This window comes from Rana temporaria, chromosome 1 (assembly GCF_905171775.1).
Source record: "Rana temporaria chromosome 1, aRanTem1.1, whole genome shotgun sequence".
Classification (NCBI taxonomy): Eukaryota; Metazoa; Chordata; class Amphibia; order Anura; family Ranidae; genus Rana; species Rana temporaria.
Window position 1 is genome coordinate 168551698 of NC_053489.1, and position 27526 is coordinate 168579223.

General features: G+C 40.7%; 1 protein-coding gene across 1 annotated transcript in view; it reads left to right on the forward strand.

The window, feature by feature from the left end:
- Nucleotides 1-221: 221 nt before the first annotated feature.
- NOS1 (nitric oxide synthase 1) overlaps nucleotides 222-27526 on the forward strand; it is a 173024-nt gene continuing 145719 nt past the window's right edge. The window contains exon 1 of the mRNA XM_040345889.1: nucleotides 222-376. The gene's annotated coding sequence lies outside the window, so the exon portion shown is untranslated. The remainder of the gene's footprint in view (nucleotides 377-27526) is intronic.

Consider the following 27526-nt stretch of genomic DNA (forward strand, 5'->3'; position numbering starts at 1 on the left):
TAATACGTTTCAATGATGATAGAATAAAGGAGGTACATTAAGCAATAAATTCCTCCTTACAAGCTTGCCTGAGCTCATGCCTTGCCTGTTGGCTCCCAACATATTTATAGTTCAGTGTTGTCTCCTACTTGGAGTGGTAGAGAAGGGTGGAGAGTAAATAAGAGGGGAGGGAGAAAGAAAAAGGGGTGGGAGTGCTTTTTTTTTATGTGCATGTCCCTTTTGTGTATTACTCAAGAGCAGAGCAGATTTTAAAACTCTTTATGAAGGAGGCAAGGCTTGTTGGAGGTGAGTACCTCTGCTACTCTGCTTTGGTTTACTTTACACAAGTATGAGCTGGATATCTGAGAGCATCTAGAGGTATCCCAAACCAGCAAAGGTAAGTGTGCCAGCTTTTAGCTGTCTAGGAGGGATGCACATGATTACTCTAGCTTAGGTATCAGATCCTCTATTCATAGAACTTGTCCTACAGGTTTCATCTGATCTTTAGCTTCCTGCTAAGTTACTGTGAAAGGAATAAATGTCCATTTATTATTCTATATGACTCCTATTGAGCTTTTCCAGTCACTGTGTCTGTAGGACGTTTTCCAGTTCTGTAGGTACAAAGGAAGGGAAGAAGGGACAACGTGAACTTTGTCAGAAATTTGCTTAGACTTATAATCGGAGTGTTGTTAGAATACACTTCTATAACGATATGCTACATTGAGTCCAGTCTATATGTTAATGACAGTCATTTGGGAAATCAAAGAGATTCTCACATACAGGAGTATAATATTGTTTGAAACAGGAATTTATGAGTTGTCTACTATAGGGAAGATTACTGCATGCCATGGTGCAAGCTCCTTGTGGACTATATAGTACACCAGGTGTGCATATAGAATATGATATTGTGTGAGATATAGAGGCTCCTATAATGTGCATGTAGAATAGAAGATCGTGTGCGATATATATATATATGCTCCTATTGGGTGTATGCAAAGGTCGTGTGCGATATACATGAATGCAGAATAGAAGAACGTGTGACATATGCATGCTCCTATTAGGTGTATGCAGAATAGAAGAACGTCTGAGATATGCATGCTCCTATTAGGGGTATGCAGAATAGAAGATAGTGTGCGATATGCATGCTCCTATTGGGTGTATTTAGAATAGAAGATCGTGTGTGACATATGCATGCTCATATTAGGTGTATGCAGAATAGAAGATCGTGTGTGCGATATGCATGCTCCTATTAGGTGTATGCAGAATAGAAGATCGTGTGCGATATACATGCTCCTATTAGGTGTATGCAGAATAGAAGATCGTGTGCGATATACATGCTCCTATTAGGTGTATGCAGAATAGAAGATCGTGTGAGATATGCATGCTCAAATAAGTGTATGCACTAATAGAAGGTCGTGTGCGATATACATGAATGCAGAATAGAAGATCGTGTATGAAATATACATGATCCTATTAGGTGTATGCAGAATAGAAGATCGTGTGAGATATGCATGCTCTTATTAGGTGTATGAATAATAGAAGATCGTGTGCGATATACATGCTCCTATTAGGTGCATGTAGAATAAAAGATCGTGACATATGCATGCTCTTATTAGGTGTATGCAGAATAGGAGATCGTCGTGTGCGACATAGGGGCTTCTATAATGTGTATGTAGAAACGGAGATCGTGTATAAGAAAGAGACCCATATGCTATGTATGTAGAATAGAAGATCGCGTGTGATATAGAGACTTATATTATAATCAAGGTGAGAGGGGCTGGTATTCCTCATTTAGTTCCAACTGGTGAATCAAATCCAAAATAAGAGCTATCCCAAATACCAACAGTCCCAGATCAGTATTACAGCCTTTACAAATATGCCTACAGCAAGGTATGTAATAGAGCCAGGGAGAAATCTCCTAATCGCATGCGATTATTTATCATATAAACACATGCAAAGTTTGACATCATAGTACTATATAAAAGTCTTCTAAAAATGCACTTGTATGATAATACCGGAATACTTTTTCCTTCCACTCATCTCCTTTGTCCTTTGAGATAGTAGTTAATGCACATTAGTCGTGTATTTGGGAAATGGACATTGTGAAAGAATGTCTCCGAGTCTAATGAATGTGAGCAGAAGATGGGGAAGAGGTCAGCAGCCTGCCCGTGCCCAGTGCACGTTAGTAAATAGCTGTCTCTATAGCGTGCTTGCTGTGTTTAGCTGTCCAATTGCGTGGTGTGGGTATGTATAAAGACGAACACACGGGTAAATACTGGCAGGCTTGCTCCAATCTGGCACAGTGTAAAGCGGAGGATATGCTAATGATTTTCTAGGGCTGTGCTAAAATATGACAAGCCCTTATGCTCACAATGTAATTGATAAGAGAGGCATCTACTGCTAAAGTATTATAAAACTTCATTCACAAATACACAACCTGATATATGTGCCTTCCTCCAAATGACCTTTCCCTTAAAGGTATCATAGTAACTCAGTGGTTAATAAGTCTGTCTTGCAGCACTGGGGTCCCTGGTTAATATCCTTGTCGGGGCACTAACTGCATGGAGTTTGCATCTTCTCCCTGTATTTTTATGGGTTCCCCTGGGGGATAGGTTTCCTCCCAGGCTCCAAAGACATGCTGGTAGGTTAATTGGCCCCTGTGTAAATTGGCCCTAGTATGTGAGATAGGGATCTTTGTAAGCTCCTTTAGGGCAGGGACTGATCATTTGAAGGTACACTAAGTGCTGCGTAAACTGTTAGCTATGTAATAAATCAATACATCTTACCCAGTGGACGCTGCAGAGGTAGTATTGGCAATAAGAATAGATTTCTCTAGTTCATCACCTTAGGGGTGCCTAAAACCTGTTCTTCTGAATTTTCGGGTATTACTGCATTCCAGTCTAAATGCCTTTCCCACTAACTGGAGTTGTCAAATCCCTCTGGTAGGATAATATGGAGCCCTGGGGGGTAGACAGCATTCTTTCCAACATAGATCTGTATATTACCAGGAGTGAATTTCAGCACACCCTTAGTCATCTACAGCCGGACTAAAGGTAGGTACCATCGGTGTGTCATTAAACAACCTGTAGGAAGCAATGTGATTATCACCCTACATGAAGGGTATTCTAAATCCATTTATCGGCACATAGTGTACATAGTAACTCATGACTGAGCATTAATGACTAGATTGTTGGAATGTTTTCAGACTCATTTGAAATCCTGTAACCTAGGACAACACTTTGTACAAATTTAAACCTTGCAGAGGCTCTTTCTGGTAATTTTGGGGATAGACATAGACCAGCTTTAACTCAACTGTTTTGCCTTTGTCTGCTTATTAAGGTGTATTCAAACCCAATAACAAAAAATTATAGTTTTGCAGCCTACCAGTCTTTAGATGTGGTGGTTGTATTCGTTTTTCTTTTCTTTTTTTACTTTTTTTCCTTTATTTATCTAGTAATCCTGCCTTTAACACACTAACAATAGTACGGTAACACCTGTACTGAGTAGCCGTGTCCCCCCTCTGGATTGAGAGTGTGTTGGGACTACACAACACTGTGTTAGGACTACATACCACCTCCCTCTCTTCTACAGTACATAACAGGGGAAAGTTGTTTTGTAGACCACAGAGATAGCAAGCTGATAAGGTTTTAGAGGCAGAAACTACAGGAACAGGAATCAGCTCGCATGCATTTTGGGTGAACTAACAGCTTTTTTTAAACTTGCCAAACTAATATAACAAAGCGATTTCAATAATATATTTAAAAGACCAACATGATGCAAATAACATTAATGTATTGTTAGAGTTTACAGCTTAATTTAACTAGTGAACTAAACTGTTGCCACGTAGTTCTTAGTTGATGACTTTAAATCACGTCTAATTCATATTACCCTGTACATGTAGAATTATTTAGGGCTTGCAGTACAAGCGGCACCTGTAGAGATGATAGACAGTGTGCTTATCTATAAAGACTCCATTAACAGTTAGGGATTTAAATGCTGGAAAAGTCTTTTAGATGCAGAGAGCAGGTGCAGCAGGCATATAAGTTGGATGGATGAGAACTAGTGATTCAGATGACTGTAGAGAGCGCTCAGCGAATGGTGCTGAACAGGCAGCTCCTGGCTAGTCCTGCTTTACTCCCTATGGGAAGACCCTGAGCGCTCCCCAGGGTGCTGAACATATAGCTCCTTGCTCTACTCTCTATAGGAGGATACAGAGCGCTCCACAGGGTGCTGAACATATAGCTCTACTCTCTATAGGAGGATACAGAGCGCTCCACAGGGTGCTGAACATATAGCTCTACTCTCTATAGGAGGATACAGAGCGCTCCCCAGGGTGCTGAACAGATAGCTCTACTCTCTATAGGAGGATACAGAGCGCTCCACAGGGTGCTGAACATATAGCTCTACTCTCTATAGGAGGATACAGAGCGCTCCACAGGGTGCTGAACATATAGCTCTACTCTCTATAGGAGGATACAGAGCGCTCCACAGGGTGCTGAACAGATAGCTTTACTCTATAGGAGGATACAGAGCGCTCCACAGGGTGCTGAACATATAGCTCTACTCTCTATAGGAGGATACAGAGCGCTCCACAGGGTGCTGAACATATAGCTCTACTCTCTATAGGAGGATACAGAGCACTCCACAGGGTGCTGAACATATAGCTCTACTCTCTATAGGAGGATACAGAGCGCTCCACAGGGTGCTGAACAGATAGCTTTACTCTATAGGAGGATACAGAGCGCTCCACAGGGTGCTGAACATATAGCTCTACTCTCTATAGGAGGATACAGAGCACTCCCCAGGGTGCTGAACAGATAGCTTTACTCTATAGGAGGACACAGAGCGTTCCACAGGGTGCTGAACATATAACTCCTTGCTCTACTCTCTATAGGAGGATACAGAGCGCTCTAAAGGGTGCTGAACGGACATCTCCTGGCTAGTCCTGCTTTACTCCCTATGGTAAGACCCCGAGTGTTCCCCAAGGTGCTGCAGACAGCTCCTGGCTAGTCCTGCTTTACTCCCTACGGTAGGACCCTGAGTGCTCCCCAGGGTGCTGCAGACAGCTCCTGGCTAGTCCTGCTTTACTCCCTATGGTAAGACCCCGAGTGCTCCCCAAGGTGCTGCAGACAGCTCCTGGCTAGTCCTGCTTTACTCCCTATGGTAAGACCCCGAGTGCTCCCCAAGGTGCTGCAGACAGCTCCTGGCTAGTCCTGCTTTACTCCCTACGGTAGGACCCTGAGTGCTCCCCAGGGTGCTGCAGACAGCTCCTGGCTAGTCCTGCTTTACTCCCTATGGGAAGACCCTGTGCGCTCCCCAAGGTGCTGAACAGACAGCTACTGGATAGCCCTGCTTTACTCCCTACGGTAAGACCCCGAGTGTTCCCCAAGGTGCTGCAGACAGCTCCTGGCTAGTCCTGCTTTACTCCCTACGGTAGGACCCTGAGTGCTCCCCAGGGTGCTGCAGACAGCTCATGGCTAGTCCTGCTTTACTCCCTACGGTAAGACCCCGAGTGTTCCCCAAGGTGCTGCAGACAGCTCCTGGCTAGTCCTGCTTTACTCCCTACGGTAGGACCCCGAGTGTTCCCCAAGGTGCTGCAGACAGCTCCTGGCTAGTCCTGCTTTACTCCCTACGGTAGGACCCTGAGTGCTCCCCAGGGTGCTGCAGACAGCTCCTGGCTAGTCCTGCTTTACTCCCTATGGGAAGACCCTGTGCGCTCCCCAAGGTGCTGAACAGACAGCTACTGGATAGTCCTGCTCTACTCTCTATAGGAGGATACGGAGCGCTGTCCAGGGTGCTGAACACACAGCTCCTGGCTAGTCCTGCTCTACTCTCTATAGGAGGATATGGAGCGCTGTCCAGGGTGCTGAACACACAGCTCCTGGCTAGTCCTGCTCTACTCTCTATAGGAGGATACGGAGCGCTGTCCAGGGTGCTGAACACACAGCTCCTGGCTATTCCTGCTCTACTCTCTATAGGAGGATATGGAGAGCTGTCCAAGGTGCTGAACGGACAGCTCCAGTCTGGTACTGCTCCGCTCTCCATAGGAAGAACTTGTGCTCTGTTGTACCGCTCTGCTGTCTATAGGAAGCCACACTCTGAGCGCTCTCCAAGGTGCTGGATTGAGATACAGCATGCCCAGACTGCCGTGGGAAGCAGAGCACGAGAGGGGTATGTAGCCTATATTTAAGCCGCAGATACCCATCTGTTTCTATTCTTTGTAAGACTGTGTGTGGATAATTGCGGAGTTTATGATAAGCGTTTAGTACAACTGGATAGACTTTGTAAAGGACATGCATGCATTCTGTAGCACATCGGGACATTCAGTTATGTAGTAAAGTAAAGCTGGGCATTTATGAATAGACGTATCCATGCTTCATGATCCATGTATAATTGCATGGGTTAACAGCCCCAAGTATGTGTGGTGAACTTGGTTAAAGCATGCTTCCTCCAGGCGTTTTTGAAGGTAATGAGTCAGAAACTCATAGGGGGTGGTGTTGGCATAGTTGATGTATATCATATATACTGTATGTAGCAAAGTATTTAGCTATAATATTCAATCAATTTCTAAGACACCAGTTTGTGTACAACGTTTTTTTCCATGTTGGCCATATCCATTAATCTTTTCATAAATATGAATTAGTTACATTAGTACAATATTCCATTTCTTTTTTTCAGAGTAGACATTCTCATTACTGTAGAATGATTGCCATTATGAACACCAAAGGTTTAATCACATTATGAGCATCATAATAAATTCTGCAGCTTTTTCCAAGTGCCTATTATTTGTGAGAGGGTATGATTAAAAAAAAAACAGTTATACATAATGAAATAGCTAACCCCAAAGTGAACATTTCAATATTTCACCTGATAGAGCAGTCCCTAAATGCATGATTTTTTAGGTTGTCAAAGTCCAATAAAAAGACTTGTATTTATGTACCAGTTTTAAAGTTAACAGCACCTATACAGTACAATTCTTCACATATGTGCTTAAATCATCTGAGACTGCTTAGAATAGATAGTTCAGCACTCAGCCCCTGAGATTCTTTTTTTTTTTTAATGTTGTCATGCAGCTCCCATGTGTTTTGTACCCACAGGACTCCCGCATATCCTTAGCCTAGGATTATAGAAAATAACTTACATAACTATGGAAAACAACTTTGTTCTCTGAGTTCAGTGCACCTTCTTGATGTATCTATAAGACAATTTCCCACAGAATTTAAATAGATTTTCTATGTTTTTGTTTTGATTTTGCTATAACCTGAGGGCATTTTACAGCAAGTTCAGTTTTCAAAGAGCTTTAAATGAACATACTACTATATGTTTCTGCCTAATAGACCCCAATATGTCTTAATAAAGGCAAGACAGCTGAATTGTTCTTCTAGTGTGAATGGGATGATTCAAACCCATGTAAAAACAATGCATGTAGAATATAATTAGAGATCTGGAAGACGTAGAATAGAAAAAAAAACAAATATATACCAGTTAAGATTGGACCAGAACCTAAGAACTATTGAGTGTACAAAATATAACTGGTTCCTAACATTTATAGGTAAAGTTGATCCAGGGAAAATCTGATTGCCTCTCGGGGGATCAGGAAGGAATTTTTTCCCCTGCTGTAGCAAATTGGATCATGATTTGCTATTTTTTTTTTTTTACCTTCTTCTGGATCAACTGTGGGTATAGAAATGGGTATATGGGATTTTACGATTTTTTTCACGGTTGAACTAGATGGATTTGTGTCTTTTTTCAACCTGACTAACTATGTGATGCCAGGTGTTGTTGTTGGACTGTATGTTTTTGCATACTTGATGCAGTAAAAACGTGTACAATGGTGTGCATTGTGTTTATGTATAATATGGTCACATACAGATTTGACAGGGGTGATTCTCAGTCTCCATCAAAACATTTATGTCTTAGTGTTAACCAATAAAAGCTGAAGCAAGTACACTTGATCAAAAACTGAGTAATTTCCCAAAGCAACCAGTCAGTTTCCTTGTTTTATTTCTCAGAAAATGAAATATGAAGACATTGGTGGCTACAGGCAGCAACTACGATTTTGATGTAGTTTTCTCTCCTAGATTGCTCATAGATCTCCCCAGTGGACCTTGTACATAAAAACTTTTTTTTCAAAATACACCAGATAGAAAAGTGATAAAGCCATTCTAGAATGAGATGAGTAATTATATGGGTTTTCCTAATATTACCAATCGCATTCTTACAGGTGGTTCCAGGGACAGATATTCTCTTGCACCTGTCTAAGTAAATGCATGGATGCTGATGCAGATAGCGTTTCAGATATATCTGAAAATGGTTCAGCACACAACTCATACACTGCAATTCTTGGCATCAGTTTCCGATTGACCTTTTTTTAAACTTCTGCAGTAAGTAGACTAATGCAAATTCTTTAGTATTCAGGTTAAGAGTGCCAACTTAACCAGAACTGTATTTATTTATTTTTGCTGAATACTGTGGGTAAGGATGTGTCATTTTTGTTCCAGACACCTAATCATAATACAAATCATCCAATGTTTTGAAATACTTTATTTCCCCCAGACATTTCCCATTTAGATGAGCACATTTTTACTTTCAGCTCAGCTAAATATCAGCAAGAAACCCATAATGGGCACAGATATATAGCATAATAAATAGTTTATGCATGGTTTAAGAGATAATAGTTCCACAGCATTCAGGTTGAATCTAAGCTGTAGGAGACACTGTTAAATGTGCATTTACAATGAACATAGAGCAGCCAGTTTGCTTAGTTACCAATAAAACATGGATTTTGCTACAGAATGTTGTCTTTCTTGTAACCAAGTATAAAATTAGCAACATGAGTCATCTAGTCTATGTAAACTATGGTAAATTGCTATGGATCTAAGTTTTTTTTTTTTGCTCTCTGACTTATTTCATTGTATCACCCCCAGCTAAATGAAATTGAAGCAGCGTTAGCAGACATGAATCACATTACAGTAGTGTATGAAGAAGGATGAGTGTCTAATCAATGAATGAAACGATAAACGACCTTGGTTTTATTTCACTTAAAATCTAGAGAGAGAACAATTACTTAGCTGAGCTCTAACCAAAGTATAATGTCCCCCTAGAAGTGTTGGAGAGAACACTAACTTTGTAACTACTAAATCTTGGCATACTTTATATTGTGTGTATACTGTTTAAAGCATCATTTGTTCCTAGAGCAAAATGTTACAATTTTGCCTGTTGCCATTAGAAGATGTACACACATCAGATTATTGATTGCACAAGTTAACTCCCAAGCACTTGAGAATGTTGTAGGAGATTTTTTTTGGGGTGAATGTCATCTTGTATGTGTGTGGATATTGCAATCTATTAGTAGCAATTGAAGGCATAGATATGAAGGAGAGAAGGCACATCAGACCCCAGAGTTTCTGCAGACCAAACATGAATAAGTGGATCTCATAACTGTGAATGAGATGGATACTTCAAAACCCTGCAGAAAAATATATAATTGACATTTGTTTTAAATTGTTTACAATTTAAATTGTTTCCTGTTCTGCCTTTCCCAAAAGAAAACAGTTGAAGGTTTGAAGCCCTGTACACACGGGCCAGAATCTCGTTGTATTTCCTGACGAGATTCTTGGCAAGAATATCTTGCCGCCCGAGTGAACATAAAAAATCCTTTCAAAAGAACCGCGGTTCTTTTGAAAGGCAAGAACACGGTCACGTCATTGCGTATGATGAGCATACGCTCGTCACATTCGATGCGGTCGCCGCCTACCTATGCATAGGAAGCTACCGCGCATGCGTCAAAGTCATTTTGAGCATGCGCGGGTTTCCACGGCGACAGGTAAGTATACACACGCTCGGGTTTTCTCAGCAGGAAATCACTGCCGAGAATCACGACAAGAAAATAGAGAGCAGGTTCTCTATTTTTCTCATCGAGATTCTGGGCAGTTTTCTTGACGAGAAACCTCAGCCTCGTACACATGCTCAGTAAAGCTCTGCCAGCAGTTTCCTTGCTGGTTCTTGCCGAGAAAACCAAGCATGTGTATGAGGCTTTAGTCTTTGAAGCAGAGCCACACCAATGTTTCAAAACCCATGACATTAGATCTAGAATAATTTAGTTCATCTAGAATCAACACAGTTTTCTTCTTAGCCACAAGTTATCATTTGTTTGTCATTATCATTTGCTGCAGAAGAAACTGTGGTGATCAAAATCTATAGATGATGGCATATTTAGACATATAAGTTGGTTTTAAGCGAACCAGTTTTTCTAAACAGTGGCCAGTCACGTACCATTATCAAAAACATTCAAGTATCTAATGTTACTAAAATGTGTGATCCACCAACATTGGATATCACTGCACAATTTTAATCAGCAACATGCTCACTAAGTCCATTTTGAAATTGGGAAATAGTTTTTTTATTCTACATAGAATGTATCTATATTTTATTCAAGATGTTGCTGACCTTGCTAGTTGAATGTGGTTTTCAGTGAGTCAGTGGAACCAAGTCAGCACTTATTTAGGTCCTGTGTCTGAAACACGCACACTGGAAACCAAATACACCGTTAATTTAGATTTCATAAGCACTATTCTCTGCCATTGTATGAAAGATAAATACATTTTCTGAACCACTAGCAAAGTCATTTATGAACCCCTGACTCTTGTTTCTAACTCTCTGCCTTCAATTTGTTCACAAGATTATTTTAAAAACTGACTCTAGGCAGATATATATAACACACAAATTAAAGTGTTTGTGAAGGAAAAAAATAATAAAAAAAATAACAAACATGTAATACTTACCTACTCTGTGCAATGGTTTGCACAAAGCAGCTTCAATCCTCCTCTTTTCGGGTCCCCCGCCAGTGCTCTGGGTCCCTCCCCCTTGCTGAGTGCCCCATAGCAAGCAGCTTGCTATGGGGGCACTCATGCATGCTTTCTCCCAAGCTGGCTCTATGTTTCCATAAGACACAGAGAGTGCAGCTCAGCCCCTCCCCTGCTCCCTACTCACTGGCACTGTTGACAGCAGCAGGAGTCAATGGCAATGGCCCCTGTTGCTGCATCTCAGCCAATGAAGAGGAAGAGACCTGGGAGAGCTGCTGCGCTTGTGCACATCGCTGTATCGAGATCAGACTTAGGTAAATATTAGGGGGCTGAGGAAGGAGCTGCACACTGAAGGTTTATTCCCCTAATGCATAGAATTTATGAAGATTAAAAAAAACCTTCAGCCTTCAGAATCACTTATTGCATGTCTGTAATAATTAATACACTGTTAAATGTATTATATAAATGTAAGCTTACGATTTAGGATCAGAGTTTGATCTGGCATAAGTCCCAGTAGAATAGGACTGGAGAGTGATAGGTAGAACCAGCACGAAGAGCCAATCAGTTCATGTGATGGCAAAACACATGCTGAGAAAGTAGAGAGAGACAAATGAGATTGTCATTGCTCTGCTCCTCCTTTTACTGTCCAGTCATTGGCTGGGGCGGATCCAGGATGACCTGGGTTCATAGGAAGTGAGTTGAATTATTTTGGCCAGTGAGGACATATAGAGTCTTAAAAAATACTGTGGGGAAATCTCTAGATTAAAGGTGAAGATTGCATCAAAAGTCAGCCCAACCAAAACTGATATTATATCATCCACTAGTTTCTGAAACCTTTCAGGGACTCTGCATCAACATTCATACTTACCTGATACAGACTTGTTTAGATAATTTATGGATGCTATGTCACATGGAAGTGCTGACACATAGACAAATTATTAATTCACTATCAGTTGTCTAATTATTGGAGCCTCAATATATATATATATATATATATATATATATATATATATATATATATATATATATATATATATATATATATATATATATCATTTTGGACACAGTACATTCACTGTATAAAATAGTAATGCACCATGTGTTGACATCTACAGTGTATTTTTAAGACTTTTGAGGATTCCTGTTTCCTTTGCTCATTTCTCATCAGGAATACAAATTTTAATATACACCATAGATCCGTCTACTTTCAGAGTTATCCACTACTGCTCAATGTGAATCAGCAGATTCAACATATTTTATTCCTTTAATATTTTAAATATAAAAGAGCCAAACAGTCCATGTGCTGGCAAGAAGCATGCTGAAAGAAGGAAAAAGCAGAGTGAGAGACAGTTGAGATCATCATTGCTATGCTCCTCCTTTCACTGCCCTGTCATTGACTGGGCCAAAGTTTTAAATATAAAAGAGTCCCAAGTAATTCCAAACAAGCAAAAAGGGAAAATTAGTTAGAGAGCAACCTGCTACATTACTATCAGCCTGAAGCCCCTGCAGCATAAATCTGGTGTTTCAAAGGTGCGTAAAGCCTCAGTGGTGCTCATTGGTATCACAGTGAAACAAAAAGAATTTGCAGAAGAATGCAGTGTGAGTGGATCATGTTTGATTTATTTACCAGCATAACACACTTCCTAGTACTCTAATGTACAAGCTGTGGGCTGGTTTTAAATAGCATTAGTCCATATACTTACAACCTTCTTGCTATAGGGACTTTAGCATGCCTAAAGTGTTGGTCTGGTATCAGATGGAAGTAAAAAAAAAAAAGGCAGCAGGACATCAGCTGTTTATTGGCCTAAAATCTGAGGTGGACATTTACCAGTGACCCCAATTGGGTGGGATTTTGAACCTATAGCATTATTTCACTCATTAACTACTCATATCCTTCAATGCACTGTCTGCATAACACATTGCTATTTGCTTATATAAATGCCAATGTAAGGGAATCTGTCGATTATTATGCTGATAAAAATATATGAGTATTTTTACTCAATAATATTTACCTTCAAAGCATGCATTACCTTCTATTTTCCTAAGGAAGGTAGGAACCAATATGAATATATTGTACAATATACAGTACATCAGGAGAAATGGCCACATAATCACAAGGATGCATACACTCTAAGGCCTCATGCACACTGGAGTTCAAAAACATTGCTTTCACAGTTGTTTGAGGGTTTTTTTTCTCTGCCTCTAAATGTCCCTCCATGTTAGCCTATGTGCTCATGTACACTATAGGCATTTACAAGAATTTGGAGGCAGGAGTATTTAGAGGCAAAAAAATAATAAAAACTGCATAAAAGTTATGCTCAGGAAAAGAGCTTTTAAGCATAAAAGTCACCTGATGCACCTAAATGTGCTTGAGTGTTTTTCATTTCATAAATTAATATTCTGGCCAATTAAATAAATAAACACCTAAGCATTTGACATGCCTAAATGCATCTAAACACATTTGCAACAATGCGATTTAGACGTGTTTTTATAACTGCTTATCCCCTGCCAGGAGAAAAGCGTTTACAAAAAGCCCCAGTATACATGAAGTCTAAAACTAATTGTTGGTCGATTATATTTTGCTTCAAGTTATTGACCCTTTGAAAAAAATCAACGGCATAATTGTCATGATAAATTACACTCAAATTTAATAGCTGTTGGAATTTGTGCACTAAGTGGCAGTATTCACTTTCATGATATTTGCCCTTCCATTCCTTATCAATAATACCAAACCCAAAAGTGGAACCAATTTCCGATAACTCAATAGTGTAAAACTACAGCAATTTAGTACTATATACCTGTAACCTATTTAACCTAACTCTTACTATCACCACAGTTTTTTCGGACTGGATCAGTAAAAATCTGTAACAGGGATGCAGATAGAAATCAGGACAGAAATCCTAGCCATTCCCTACTCTACTATAAAAAAAAATACACACACATTTTCATTCTGTCTTTGCTATTAGAGATTTTCCTTCACATTCTGCCTGGTGAAAATGTTGTCTCTGACACATTAAGGGAGGGGAAATTTCTCCAATGTAGCCCTGGATAGCAAACCCATCAGGGGTTCTAACCCTTCTTTACTCCTATCCAAAACCCCACCCAAAAAATGCTTTGACTAGAAAAATACAAAATGCACAAAGTAAAAACTAAGTGGTTAAATTATCTTTAGCAGGTTGGATAATTTTTAAGCAATTAGAAGCAGTTTTATTGTGGGTTGCCTGTTGTCCAGCACGATTAAGCTGGTTATGAAGGAGTTTACAAGAATTACAGAGATCACACACCCACAGCTTATTGATTAGAAGGAAATTTAAGGGAATTTACTCATATGTTGTCAGATACTGTTTATTCTGGAAAAAAATCTCATGTGTTATCAGTTATATTCTGTCCCTCCTGAGGAATGCATATGAGTTATAGCTGAAGCTAAAACTTTTTTTTCTATAGAAACATTGTGCAACAGCTGTTGAGCTTTTGTTTTCTGCCTGTGTCCCAATGGGACAATTTCCCCCCACTCTCTGTTTCAAAGACAGTAGACAGATAATCTATACTCTATGGGCCAGATCCTCAAAAGAGATACGCAGGCGGATCTGCTGTTCCGCCTGCGTATCCCTGTTTCTATCTTTGGAACTGATCCACAGAATCAGTTTCCAAGAGATAGACAGAAGATCCGACATGTGTAAGGGACTTACACTGCCGGATCTTAGGATGCAGTACCGCATCCGCCGCTGGGGGCGGCGCGTCGGGTATGCAAATTAGCACTTACGGAGATCCACAAAGCTTTTCAGCTTCGTTTTTTCTCTGTAAGTATTAAGTTACATGTGTAAAATTAGGGCTGCTTTTACAAAGTGTCAACTGTTTACACCTTGTAAAAGCAGACCCTTCTTACCCGCGACGCTGTTATTTTTTTTTTTAATTTTTTTTTTTTCCGCCGTATCTTTTTTTTTTCCCGACGCAATTTTTTTGACCCGGTGTGATTCACGAAGCTCGGCGTAACGTAATTTCGCGCTATGCACGTCGGGAAAATGACGTCACAAGCATGCGCAGTACGTCCGGCGCGGGAGCGTGCCTAATTTAAATGGGACTCGCCCCCATTTGAATAGGAACGCCTTGCGCCAGCGGAATTTAAGTTACACACCCGAAAATTTCTAGGTAAGTGCTTTGTGGATCGGGGCACTTAGGTAGAAATTTTGCGGCAGTGTAACTTAAATCAGAATATTTAAGTTACAGCGGCTCTTTGTGGATCTGGCCCTATAAGTATAAGAAATCCCTCTGATGTAAAGGAAATCATCTATGTATCATCACACACAGATATTTATTAGCTGAAAACTCCTCAAGTGTAAAATCCCCTGTGCTTTCCCATGGCCATAAATACAAGTGAATAAGTGAATGCAGCCATACTCATGTAAATGCTGATAGCTTCTGCATCATCACACAAAGTAATGCATTTGGGGAAATATATTGTACATGCATGCACAGTTAAACTCTGATGCAGAAGTGATCAATGTATCAGTGAATAAGTGTTGCAGTGCGTGGGTTTCATGTTTAGTATAACCAGTGTGATCTTGTATGGAAGCAGTGAGGCATACTATGAAAACTATGATATAGAAATGAATGTAAATGGAGTGTGTATGTGCAATATGGAGGTAACTAACGTACTTGAAATGCTGCATTTAGAGTATATTCTACCATGCACAAGTAGCAGTGAGAAAACAGTAAAAGCATTACACATGTATTGTGTAAGCAGTGAGTGCAGTACACATGTAGTATGTAGCAGGGTGTATGTGTGTGTATTACACATGAAGTATGTGGCTGTATGAGTGATGGTACATTCATAGTCATGTGACCTTGGCATTAATCAGTAGCAGACCACACAGAACTCACTCTTCCTCCCATTTTATTCTTGGAGTTTCCTCTACTCTACTCTACTTTTTCTTTTCTTTCTGGTGCCCCAAGCTCCCTTGGCCCACTGGCGCCCAGCTTCCTGCTATTTCTGGCCTGCCCAGGTCTGAACAAATTTTTCTCTTATTGGGGAGCTGGGAGAGAGCACAGGAGAATGAGGCCAGACTGCCTCAACGGAGTGAGAAATAGCACCAGTAGGGAAAGTATTGAAATGCATGCCTTTATAGGCACATGAACTTTAATGGCAACCCAGTCTTAGTCTGTAGAGTTCAATATTGAGTTGGGCCACCCTTTGCAGCTATAACAGCTTCAACTCTTCTGCAAAAGCTGTCCACAAGGTTTAGGATTGTGTCTATGGGAATGTTTGACCATTCTTCCAGAAGGGCATTTGTGAGGTCAGGCACGGATGTTGGGCTAGAAGGACTGGCTCACAATCATTGCTCCAATACATCCCAACGCTGTTCAATCGGGTTGAGGTCAGGACTCTGTGCCAGCCAGTCAAGTTCTTCCACCCAAAACTCGCTTATCCATGTCTTTATGGACCTTGCTTTGCACACTGATCTAAATCATTTGGTGGAGGGAGGATTATGGTGTGGGGATGTTTTTCAGGGGTTGGGCTTGACTCCTTAGTTCCAGTGAAGGAAACTCTTAAGGCATCAGCATACCAGGATATTTAGGGCAATTTCATGCCCCCAAATTTAAAAACCACAGAGGTGATAAAATACCAAAAAAAAACAAAGATCTATTGGTGGTTAAAAAAAAGATATACATTTTATATTTCGCACGACTGAGCAATTGTCAGTTAAAGTAACGCAGTGCTGTATCGTATAAAATGGCCTGGTCTGGAAGGGGAGTAAATCTTCCAGAGGTGAAGTGGGTAATATAGACAAACGGCATGGCACACTAAAAAGTTATTGCTAATGGGTCCCTTAATGACCAGAGCAATGCATTATAGTGCAGTTCCCCTACTATATTGAATTGTATTGGGTCTTCGGATTCACATTGTAACACATCTAAACACATATGGCAATGTGTTTTAGAATGCACCTGATACTTCATGCATTTTAATTTATGTTTGAGGGAAGAACCCTTCATTGTTTTGCATGTGACAATTTGGGATGAGCCGAACACCCCCCCAGTTCGGTTTACACCAGAACCTGCAAAATTGGGTTCTAAAGTTTGCGCAAACTTTAGAACCCCATTAAAGTCTATGGGACTGGAACATTCGAAATCAAAAGTGCTAATTTTAAAGGCTAATATGCAAGTTATTGTCCTAAAAAAGTGTTGGGGACCTGGGTCCTGCCCCAGGGGACATGTATCAATGCAAAAAAAGTTTTAAAAACTGCAGTTTTTTCCGGAGCAGTGATTTTAATGATGCTTAAAGTGAAAAAAAAAGTGAAATATTCCTTTAAATATCGTACCTGCTGGATGTCTATAGTATGCCTGTGAAGTGACACGTGTTTCCCATGTTTGGAACTGTCCCTGCACAACTTGACATTTCTATAGGAAAAAAAGTAATTTAAAACTGCTTGCGGCTTTAATGTAATGTCTGGTCCTGTGCAAAGGACAATAAAACAAAATACTGGAGGTCCCTGCCTGTATTTGTATGAGAACACCAGCAATTGTATTCAGGTAAGCTTTAGGTGCACACACAGTACAGTAAGGACACAGTACAGTAAGTGAAAATACTGCAGCTAGCACAATCACCTGCCTGCCTGTCAGTATATTATGAAGAGAATAACAGGAATGGATCTAGCTAAACTGAATACAGTGTATAGATAGATATACAACACCTGGGATGCATATATATCCTCTACACAGTGTAACTGAAGCTAACTGACTCACCTGCCTGCCTGCTTTATCTAACTCAAAATAAATGACACTGTCTCTCTCTCTCTCTCTGTCTGTCTTTAACCACTGCCGCAACACACTACACAAGGACGCCACGCAGGCAGCCTTATATAGTGTAGGGCGTGTACTAAACCCCCTGAGACATAATTGGCCTGGCTTTGGCGAATTATGGCTCTCCGTTTTTTCCATGCTGTGATTGGCCAAAGCATGCGGGTCATAGTGTATGCTTGGCCAATCATCAGCCACATGGGTTTAGCTCAAACTTGAAGCTCATCCCTAGTGACAATGAAGGTCAGGTATAGAACAAAGTTCCACATGTGCACAGTACAATACCCCTGTATGCCAAAAGAGGTTATATAGTCCTAAAGGCGTTGCAGAAAACCTATTGTTTGATGGCAAGCCATAGCTCAGCTGGCATATATCTGGCTTCAGAAGTGTGCATGCCATAGCAAACTACATTTGGTAGTAAATTCCACATATATAATGTAGCTTGTATGCGCATGTCTCGGCCTGTTGTGGGTGTGTGTGTTGAAGTTCTGCATACAGTTTAGATTGATCTGATTTTAGCATGAGAAAAGGATTCTTTTGCACAGATGTATCAGATAAAAAGCCTGAAAGTGATGGCCTGCTAGTATAACTCTGAAGCACTAGTCATTATTGCAAAACAAAGCTGGGAACAAGTTTGCTTATTGGCAAGTAAGTTAGCTGTGTGCAGGAATATGGAGACCATGTGACATCATGAATATTCAGAATACTGGAATTGACTGAATATTGATTATTATTTTTAGCTCACAAAGATAAACTAAATTCAGACACAAACAAATTGTCTCAGTTTTATTAAATTTTGTATCTCTTAAAACACACCCACGCACACACATACACTTAAATACACCTAGTTAAAGTACAAATCAACATCTTTATATTAGTATCCTGTCATTCCCTTTAAAGTAGGACTAAGAGAGGAATTTTGTTAGGCAGTTAGAGACTCAACTAGGTCAAATACTTGGCAGTGAGCTTACTGAGCTAAGATTTCTTTAGAGTAGTATTGCTCCTTTTTTGCGCAGACTGGGGGAAAAGCCATATTACTTATCTATAGTGGAGAATAGTGACGCCAAATACTTGACTATTCTGTGTATTCAGCAGTTTTACTTTGAGTTCAGTTGTGCTTTATCAGAGTTGCCTGCTTTCAAATATAAGTGCAATCACATAACTATATTTTGAGTTTTGAGTTATTTTGAATATTTAAAATTAATATAGGTTAAAGTAATACTAAAGGAAAAACATTTTTTATTTTTATTAAAAGTAAAGGAGGGTCATAACCCCGAACAGGTTTTATTTTGCAATCTGTGTCCCATAGGGAAAATTTACCTTCACTTCCTGTCCCATAGACAAAACAGAAAGTGAGAGGAAATCCCTACAGTAAGGTTATCCCTGGGCGTCACCAGTGTCACCAGATCTAGTGTCCCCATTGAAAGATTTCCACTCTACTACTGTTCTAGTGTGAACCCAACATTTTTGATTTTCTTTAATCACTTGCCGACCGGCTAACGCCGATATTCATCGGCAGAATGGCAAGGGCAGACAAAGCAACGTGCCTGTTCGTTGCTTTGAATCTGCCCCACTGTGCGGCTCGGCAGTGTGCTCACGGGTCCAGCAAACTCGATGTTCACCAACGGCCTGCGATTGCCATATGGAGAAGCAGAACGGGGAGCTGAATATGTAAACAAGCCATTTCCCTGTTCTGCCTAGTGACAGGACAGTGATATACTGCTTCCTGTCTTTGGGAGCAGTGATCACTGTCGTGTCACTTATAGCCCATCCACCTACAGTTAGAATCACTCCCTAGGACACATTTAACCCCTTCATCCCTTCCTAGTGTTTAACCCCTTCCCTGCCAGTGTCATTTACACAGTAATCAATCAGTGCATTTTTATAGCACTGATTGCTGTATAGATGACAATGGTCGCAAAATAGTGTCAAAAGTGTTTGATGTGTCCGCCGCAATATTGCAGTCATGATAAAAATCACAGATCGCCGCCATTACTAGTAAAAAAAAAATATAATAAAAATGCCATAAAACTATCCCCTATTTTGTAGATGTTATGACTTTTGCGCAAACCAATAAATATATACGCTTATTGCGTTTTTTCAAAATTGTCGCTCTTTTTTTGTTTATAGCGCAAAAAAATAGGAACCGCAGAGATGTTCAAATACCACCAAAAGAAATTCAAATAACTAGTAGCAATTAAGTGATATTATTTCTGAAAAAATGTTTACAATGTTATTGAAAATTCTTGCTTAGCTTCTCTTGTGAGACAAGAAAAGGTAACTTCTCTTGTTATACAAGAATAGATAAGAGCATAGGGCCAGATTCACGTACCCGCGGCGCAGCGTAACGTAACCCGTTTACTTTACACCGCCGCAAGTTTTCCGATTTAGTGCCCGATCCACAAAGCAGTTACCTGGAAATTTGCGGCGGTGTATCGTAAACACGTCCGGCGCAAGGCGGCCCAATTCAAATGGGGCGGGTACCATTTAAATTAGGCGCTCCCCCGCCGTACGTATTGCGCATGCTCCCGTCGCAAATTTCCCGACGTGCTTTGCGCGAAATTACGACGCGCCAACGTTTTGTGAATTGCGACGTGATCAAATGACTTACGCCGGGAAAAAGAAAACATTTAAAAAAAATTCAAAAGCGACGCGGGATACTTTAACATGGTGGAGTACTTTTCCACCATATTAAAGGTGCCCTATCTTTGCGACGGAAATCTAACACTTGCGACGACGTAACGACGGGAAAAATCTTCGTGGATCGCCGTGACTCCTAATTTGCATAACCGACGCTGGTTTACGACGCAAACTCCCCCCAGCGTCGGCCGCGGTACTGCATCCTAAGATCCGACAGTGTAAAACAATTACACCTGTCGGATCTTCTGGCTATCTATGCGTAACTGATTCTATGAATCAGTCGCATAGATACTCTGAGAGATACGACGGAGTATCTGAGATACTCCGTCGTATCTCTTTTGTGAATCTGGCCCATAGTTTTTATCTGGTATGACTGTGCTTACAAATAAGCTCATATAATAAGTAAATTGGAGTTTAGTATCCCTACAACTTTCCCTGAGATTAAGAGCTAAGTGTGCAGTCTTAGAATCTTCATAAATCAGGTTCCTTTTGACAGCATCACTAAAATCTGTGATTTAAATTAAAAGATGATAAAAGATGATAAAAGTTCTTGTTATAATTGTGCATTTAAATAGTATTGCCATAAGCAAGGATTGTGCATTCAAGCATTCAATAGAAATCGTTTTTTGCTTCAGAGTACAGTATCTAAACATGAACATATTCACATCTAGCAATGAGCTACTATTAGATCAATATGTGGTGTGTATTATCATTTACCAAATGGAAAAGTTATTTTGATCCAATGTCTAACAGTTTTCCCTTTGAATTGCCTCTGTTTAATCATGCTACTTTGTAAAACAGAGTAATCAGAATGTAAGTCACACTTTTTCTTAATACCTTCATCACTAGAAAAGATCTGGTACATTCATGGATAATTCAAAAATCTCCTCTTTTTCAAGTAAACACATGCAATCAAAAATAAATACTTGGGAAACATAAAAGGCTTCTGACTAAAAAAAAATATCAAGCTGAATAAAAATAACATTTTCTTTGTTGCTTGAAAAAAGACATACAAAAAGCTGCCATTCTTCTTTATAAAGTATAAATAGAAGACATAAAATGTGACATATGCAAAAAATATCTAAGATATGCAGAAATTAACCTTTAGGCTGCTGTACAGTCGTAATACACGATTGGGCTCATTAATAAATAATGGAATAACAGAATATGTTGCAAATGAGCAAACTGCATTCAATTTTAAATTTGAGAAAGAAAAAAATTACAGCTTTGATGTGTGAGCAACTCCTATACTTTTATTTTTTTTATAAATTATCCCAAACATTTACTTCTTATAAAAAGTATAAGAAGGTGTGAGAAAAAATCTGCCACAGTGACACAGACAGCAATTCAATTCTGTTGGGTGTCTACCCCTTTCTCTACTTTAGAAAAAAAAGTGCTTTCATTTCTGGATTTGTTGAGTTTGAAAATCCCCCTTACTTACCATCTGGTGAAACCATTGTCAAGGAGCTCATGATAACAGTGAAAGCATGACAAGGGTTCTAATTCCCCCTAATGAATACAAAAACTAAAAAAGGTTTTAGCTGGACATACACTTTAAACACTGGAATAATTTAAATGCGTGCAGTGTTTTATTTTTTTCCCTCATTTTAGGTCACTGCCAATTTGGTGGGGAAGCCCCATTTGTATGTGAAATTTTTATCTCTGATTACCGCAGTGATTTGTGTGAAATCCCTGCGTTTCTGAGCTGTGGCAGAGTATATATATTGGTGAAGAGAGAGACTGAAGAATAGGGATCTGGTAATGTGGAGGCAAAAAAAGTGAATGCACGCCAGCACATTTCGTGGAACAGATGCAGGGAGGTGGTTAGGCTTGGCGATCCTATGAGCACAGTCTATAATGATGTCAGATTGTGTTAGCTGGGGCAGGAGTTTGAGGAATAATTTTCATAAATAGTGAAGTAATTCAGGAGGTTTGATGGATTCTGTAATGCCTCTAAATTTGATATTGTTCCTTCTGGAACGATCTTCCAGGTCAGCCATTTTTTCCCGTAGATATCGGACTTCCTGAGTGTGGTGGTCCTGGACCTCTGCAACTTTATTATAAGCTGCCATGTGCTCAGTAATTATTTTTTTAAGGTTGTCTGTGCGTTCTTCCACATGGTCTATTCTAGAGTGTAAAGAAGATGTGGAGGCGCGGAGTTCATTGCGGAGGTCTTTTTGTAAGGAGAGGAGCATGAGCTTCAGTGTGTATTCTGAAGCAGGCTGGTCACTGGCAGGGTGTACAGCAAGGGAGTCAGTGTCATTCTCCCCTTGAGGTGGATTGTCAGGGCTAGCTCAGTGCTGCTTCTTATGTGAAGGAGCTTTAGAGGGAGCAAGCACAGGGGATTGAGCAGCTCTCTTACCTCTGTCAGCATGTGAGCCTTGTGGGAGAGCTGATGTGGGCTCTGTGCTGTACATATCCTCCTGGTTGCTGGTGGTATCCTGTGAATCGGCATCAGATAGTGAGGAGGGGAGAGGAGGGGGCATCGCATCTGCGCCATCTTGGCATTGCTGCATGTCTGTGTGTGTGAAGTAGTCTGTGAGGCGGCGGGAGTTGCGGGGTATGTGTTCCTCTTTCTGGACATACCGTTCGGTTGCCGCAAGTGTGAGCTCCCCTCTAGTGCAGGAGTGAGGGGACAAAAGCCACTGTAGAAGGCAGAGGGTTGCTGGATGTCCGGAGGCTCAGCAGAGCTGGTGGATTAAGTGGCCATCAAGCTCTGCGGCCAGTTACGCCCCTTACCCCCCCTCATTTTAAAGTGATTGTAAAGGCTCTTTTTTTCCTCTATAAAAATACCAAACATGTTATACTTACCTGCTCTGTTGCAGTGGATTTGTACAGAGCAGCCCGGGTCCTCTTCTTCTCAGGTCCCTCTTCTGTGATCCTGGCTCCTCCCTTCTGTCAGTACCCCAACAGCAAGCAGCTTGCTTTGGGGGCAACCCAGCTGAGTCACAGCTCCCTGTGTCCATTCAGACACAGACCCCCGACCCGGACCCACCCCCTCTCTTCCCTGATTGGCTAGCTGACTTTGATTGACAGCAGTGGGAGCCAATAGTGCCCCTGCTGTGTCTCAGCCATACAGGAGAAATAATCTTGGATGGCTGAGACATTCATTAACATCGCTCTACAGAGATGGACTTCAGGTAAGAATTAGGGGGTGCTGGGGGGGCTGCTGCACACAGAAGGCGTTTTATCTTAATGCATAGAATGCATTAAGATAAAAAAAAACCTTCTGCCTTTACAACCCCTTTAAGTATTTAAATAGAGAAAACTTTTTTTTAATCCCTGTCAGTTTATTTTTTTGCTGTCTGTGTCCCATTGGGGAAATGTCCCTCTCCTTCCTGTTCCAGAGTTTCAACAGGAAGTTGGGAAAGTTAAGTGAAGGGAATTCCCTTCTTAGACAGGCGTGCCCATTGAAAGATTTCCCCCTGCCTATTGCTCTGCTCTGGAGGCAAGGTTAACATTTTGGGTTTCCTGACACTTTCTTTCTCTATGACAGTAGTTATCAATACAAATAGGGTGGTGAATGTCCCCAGTGCTGGCACAGACAGCAAACAAATTCTAACAGTGGCTCTAACCCTTCTCCATTCAAAAAAATAAATAAAATAATGCACTAACCAACTTGATTTTGATGTGCTAATCTTGTTATTTTTTTTTAAGATTTTAGAAATTTATTTTTACTTACATTACCTAAATTCAAAATTGCCTTAACTTGTTTTTGTATACTAAAGCTGTGTGCAGATATGAGAAGAATGTCTTACAATCAAACAATTTTCACCAGATTTGGCAAATATGCACCAGCCAACCACTCTTAGGGCTCAGTCACTCAATTTGTTGAGAGACAGTAAAAACCAGCAGCTGAGCTGCATTTTACAGCCCCCCCCCCTTTAGCTGCAGATGCAGCTTTTAGGAGTGTACCCATGCTAAAACTGTAGCAGGAATATTACCTCCTGTTGCTTTCCATGGCGGTGGCACCCACCAAGAGCCCACCCACCAACAGCTACCAATTCAAGTGAATGGGGCCACTCTGCAAGCAATACTTAACCACATGCACACAAGTAGTTGCAGTGCAGTACTCTGGTGATCAAGGGGTTAAAGCGGGTGGTGGGGATGTGATACACGACCTCCTTACCACCTGTCAAATGCTCTCTAACGAGGGATCCAAATGCTTATCACTCTTCAGAGACCAAAGTATCTGTGAATGAACCCTTAGGCACACACACATACACATTAAAACAACAGCACAATGGAGTGGGGGGGGGAGATTTACTAAAACTGGAGTGCTCACAATCTGGTGCAGCTCTGCATGGTATCCAATCAGCTTCTAACCTCAGTTGTTCAATGAAGCTTTGGCAATATAACCTGAAAGATGATTAGTTTCTCTGCAGAAGTGAGCCTAATTTTGCACTCTCCAACTTTAGTAAATAAACCCCAATATGCAATGTTTTACTGTGAGATACTGTGAGGTAGTAAAAACCAAACAAAAGAGCAAATATGCAAGTGAGCATTCAAGTGTTCATAATTGTCATGGCTTGTTCTGAAATCTGGCTGCCCTGGTCCTGGTCTCAATGATCTCTGCTTGTTTCCCAATTGGAGAGTTGGTTGGATAAGTCCGGGATCATAGGCAGGTCAGCACCAATAATTTTTTATGCAGACTTAACTCTCTGCTAAAGTCTATTTCTACCCTGTTTGGGACCTGAACCAAACCAAACACTGATGGAATTGCAAAGAACAGATTTGATTTCAGCAGATCTTGAGACACTTTGATCTTTCTGAGCAGACACTGAAGTGTATCCTTTGGTCTGCTTTTTTTAAGGTTTTTGCAAAAGGGTAGGATTTATAGTGGAATATTGAAGCCACCATTATACAAGGGGGGGGGCACAAATAAGTAAATAAAATTTAATAACAATACAATAAAAAATGTCACTAATGTCCCACATCATTCAAGATGTCCAGTAAGTCCATGATTAATCATAGCATCCAATGATGTAAATCATCAGTAATTAAAATGACCCAACTCCCACCTATGTGTACATGTCACATTCTCATTGCTAAATGTCAGATTCCAAGTGCTGCAATATTGTAAACACAGCATTTTCATTGCTGCAGTGCTAGGGATTTGTCATTTAGTGATGGGAGAGTGGCGTGTAAGCATCAGTGGGTGTCTAGATGTCATGATTAACATGGATTAACATTGCTGGATACAGTGACTGAGATGGATTTCCATCAGAAAATGAAGGCAGTTAGCATGTGCCCACCCCCATTCCACCTTATGCCGCGTACACACGATCAGTCCATCCGATGAGAACGGACCGATGGACCGTTTTCATCGGTTAACCAATGAAGCTGACTGATGGTCCGTCGCGCCTACACACCATTGGTTAAAAAAAATGATTGTGTCAGAACGCGGTGACGTAAAACACAATGAAGTGCTGAAAAAAAATGAAGTTCAATGCTTCCAAGCATGCGTCGACTTGATTCTGAGCATGCATGGATTTTAAAGCAAGTTTGCTTTTTTTAACCGATGATTAAATAACCGATGGCGCCCACACACGATCAGTTTTGACCGATGAAAACGGTCCATCAGACCATTCTCATCGGTTTAACCTATCGTGTGTACGCGGCATTAGTCTTTAAACCTTGAGGGCAGTTACCTTTCAATGGTAGCAGAAAACTCTCTCCCCCTTGCAAGGTAAAATGCCCCAATGGTTAGGGACAATGGCCTCTTCCCCCCAAGAAGAATGTGGGGGCTATTGGAGGTGGACATGTAGCAGACTCTGGAAGCCCGTTTTATAATAAGGGAACCCCCATATATCCACCCCCTCCCAGGGTAATAAATACACCAGGAACATAAGTACCATATCCATTCCTACAAGGAGTTACAAGTAAATAAATACACATTTGAAAAGGTCACATAATAACAATACAATAAAAAAATGGCCCACTTTGTAAATCCATATCAGTCATGATGTCCATCAATGTAAATCCATGATAAATCATGGCAGCCAGTGATGTAATGCCTTGTTAATTATAATGACCTGATGCTCATCAATGTTTACAGTGGGTAAAGAAAAGACTCCCCCCCCTTTAAAATACTCACTTGTTGCTTTGCAGCCTGAAATGAAGACAGATACAGTTTTTGTTTTATCCAGCTGTATTTATTTAGTGCAAATTATAACATCCAAGTGAAAGATATAACACCAACATGTTAGAAAAAAACAAACACAAAATCAAAAAAGCAGAATCACTGAGTTGGAAAACGGATAACCTCCTTGTGTCACTATTTTGTTGAACCACATGTTGCCTTAATTACTGGCTTTAGTCTGCAATTAAGGCAAAAGTTGTACTTTTTTTGTGTGGTTAATCTTATAGAATTTGTATGTATATTTTTTTGGGATGGGGATATTTGAATAAATTTGCTCTTGCTTGTGCCTTTTTAAGTTTGTGGTCTGTATCATACACTTGTTGCTGGACAATTGTTGGGACTACTCTTTGTACGCAGCAAGCTATGCAGTAACTGATATGCATCTAAAGCACCACACATTCACCCCTCTATCACCAAAGTTTGGGAAAGCTAGGCATTTCATAAACTTTCCAAAAAATACTACATATGAGATGCAGATCTAAACTGAAAAGCAGAGTAATAGTAGGCGAGCAGGTCCTTCAGAACATAGCAGTGGTAAGGCCACACAAACTTCTGGTAGGGCACCTGTACCTTTTTCCCAAAGTAGCCATCTAAAACAATCACAGCACACCAAGCAGATAGATGACAAGCTCACAAAACCCTATACTTATATACTTATAATATGTGTTACAATTGCACCCAATTCTCCCACCTGGGAGCGGCTGCCTATGAACATTTTGCTATTTTGCTATTCCATGACATCACATACAGCTTTACCACATCCCCAAACCTGTAATTTAAAATATGTGTGTATCCTCTGTGCTATGGGGGATGTCTAGCTCAGTGGTAGATGTCTTTTAATCAATGCCAACCCCAAACTGTGCTTTTAAAAGTTCATACATCAGGTGGCCCGTGCAGGATTTATTATGAACTCCTTCCAGCCCCCTGAACTCACTAGTTGCCTGAGCTTTCTCCGGTTTCCAGATTTTCACAGCTGTATTGACTTTCCCAGTCCAGTGGACAAGGAATCCCCCAACATGGGGTGTAGTCTCTTCACACGAACACACGTCCCACCTGGAGCTGAAGTGCACAGCTCTCTCTTGACAGGACTCTGTCTTCAAATGGAAGCCTAGAGCTATGGTCAGCCTTGCAGGTCTCCAGCAAGACCTAGACATGTGGTTGA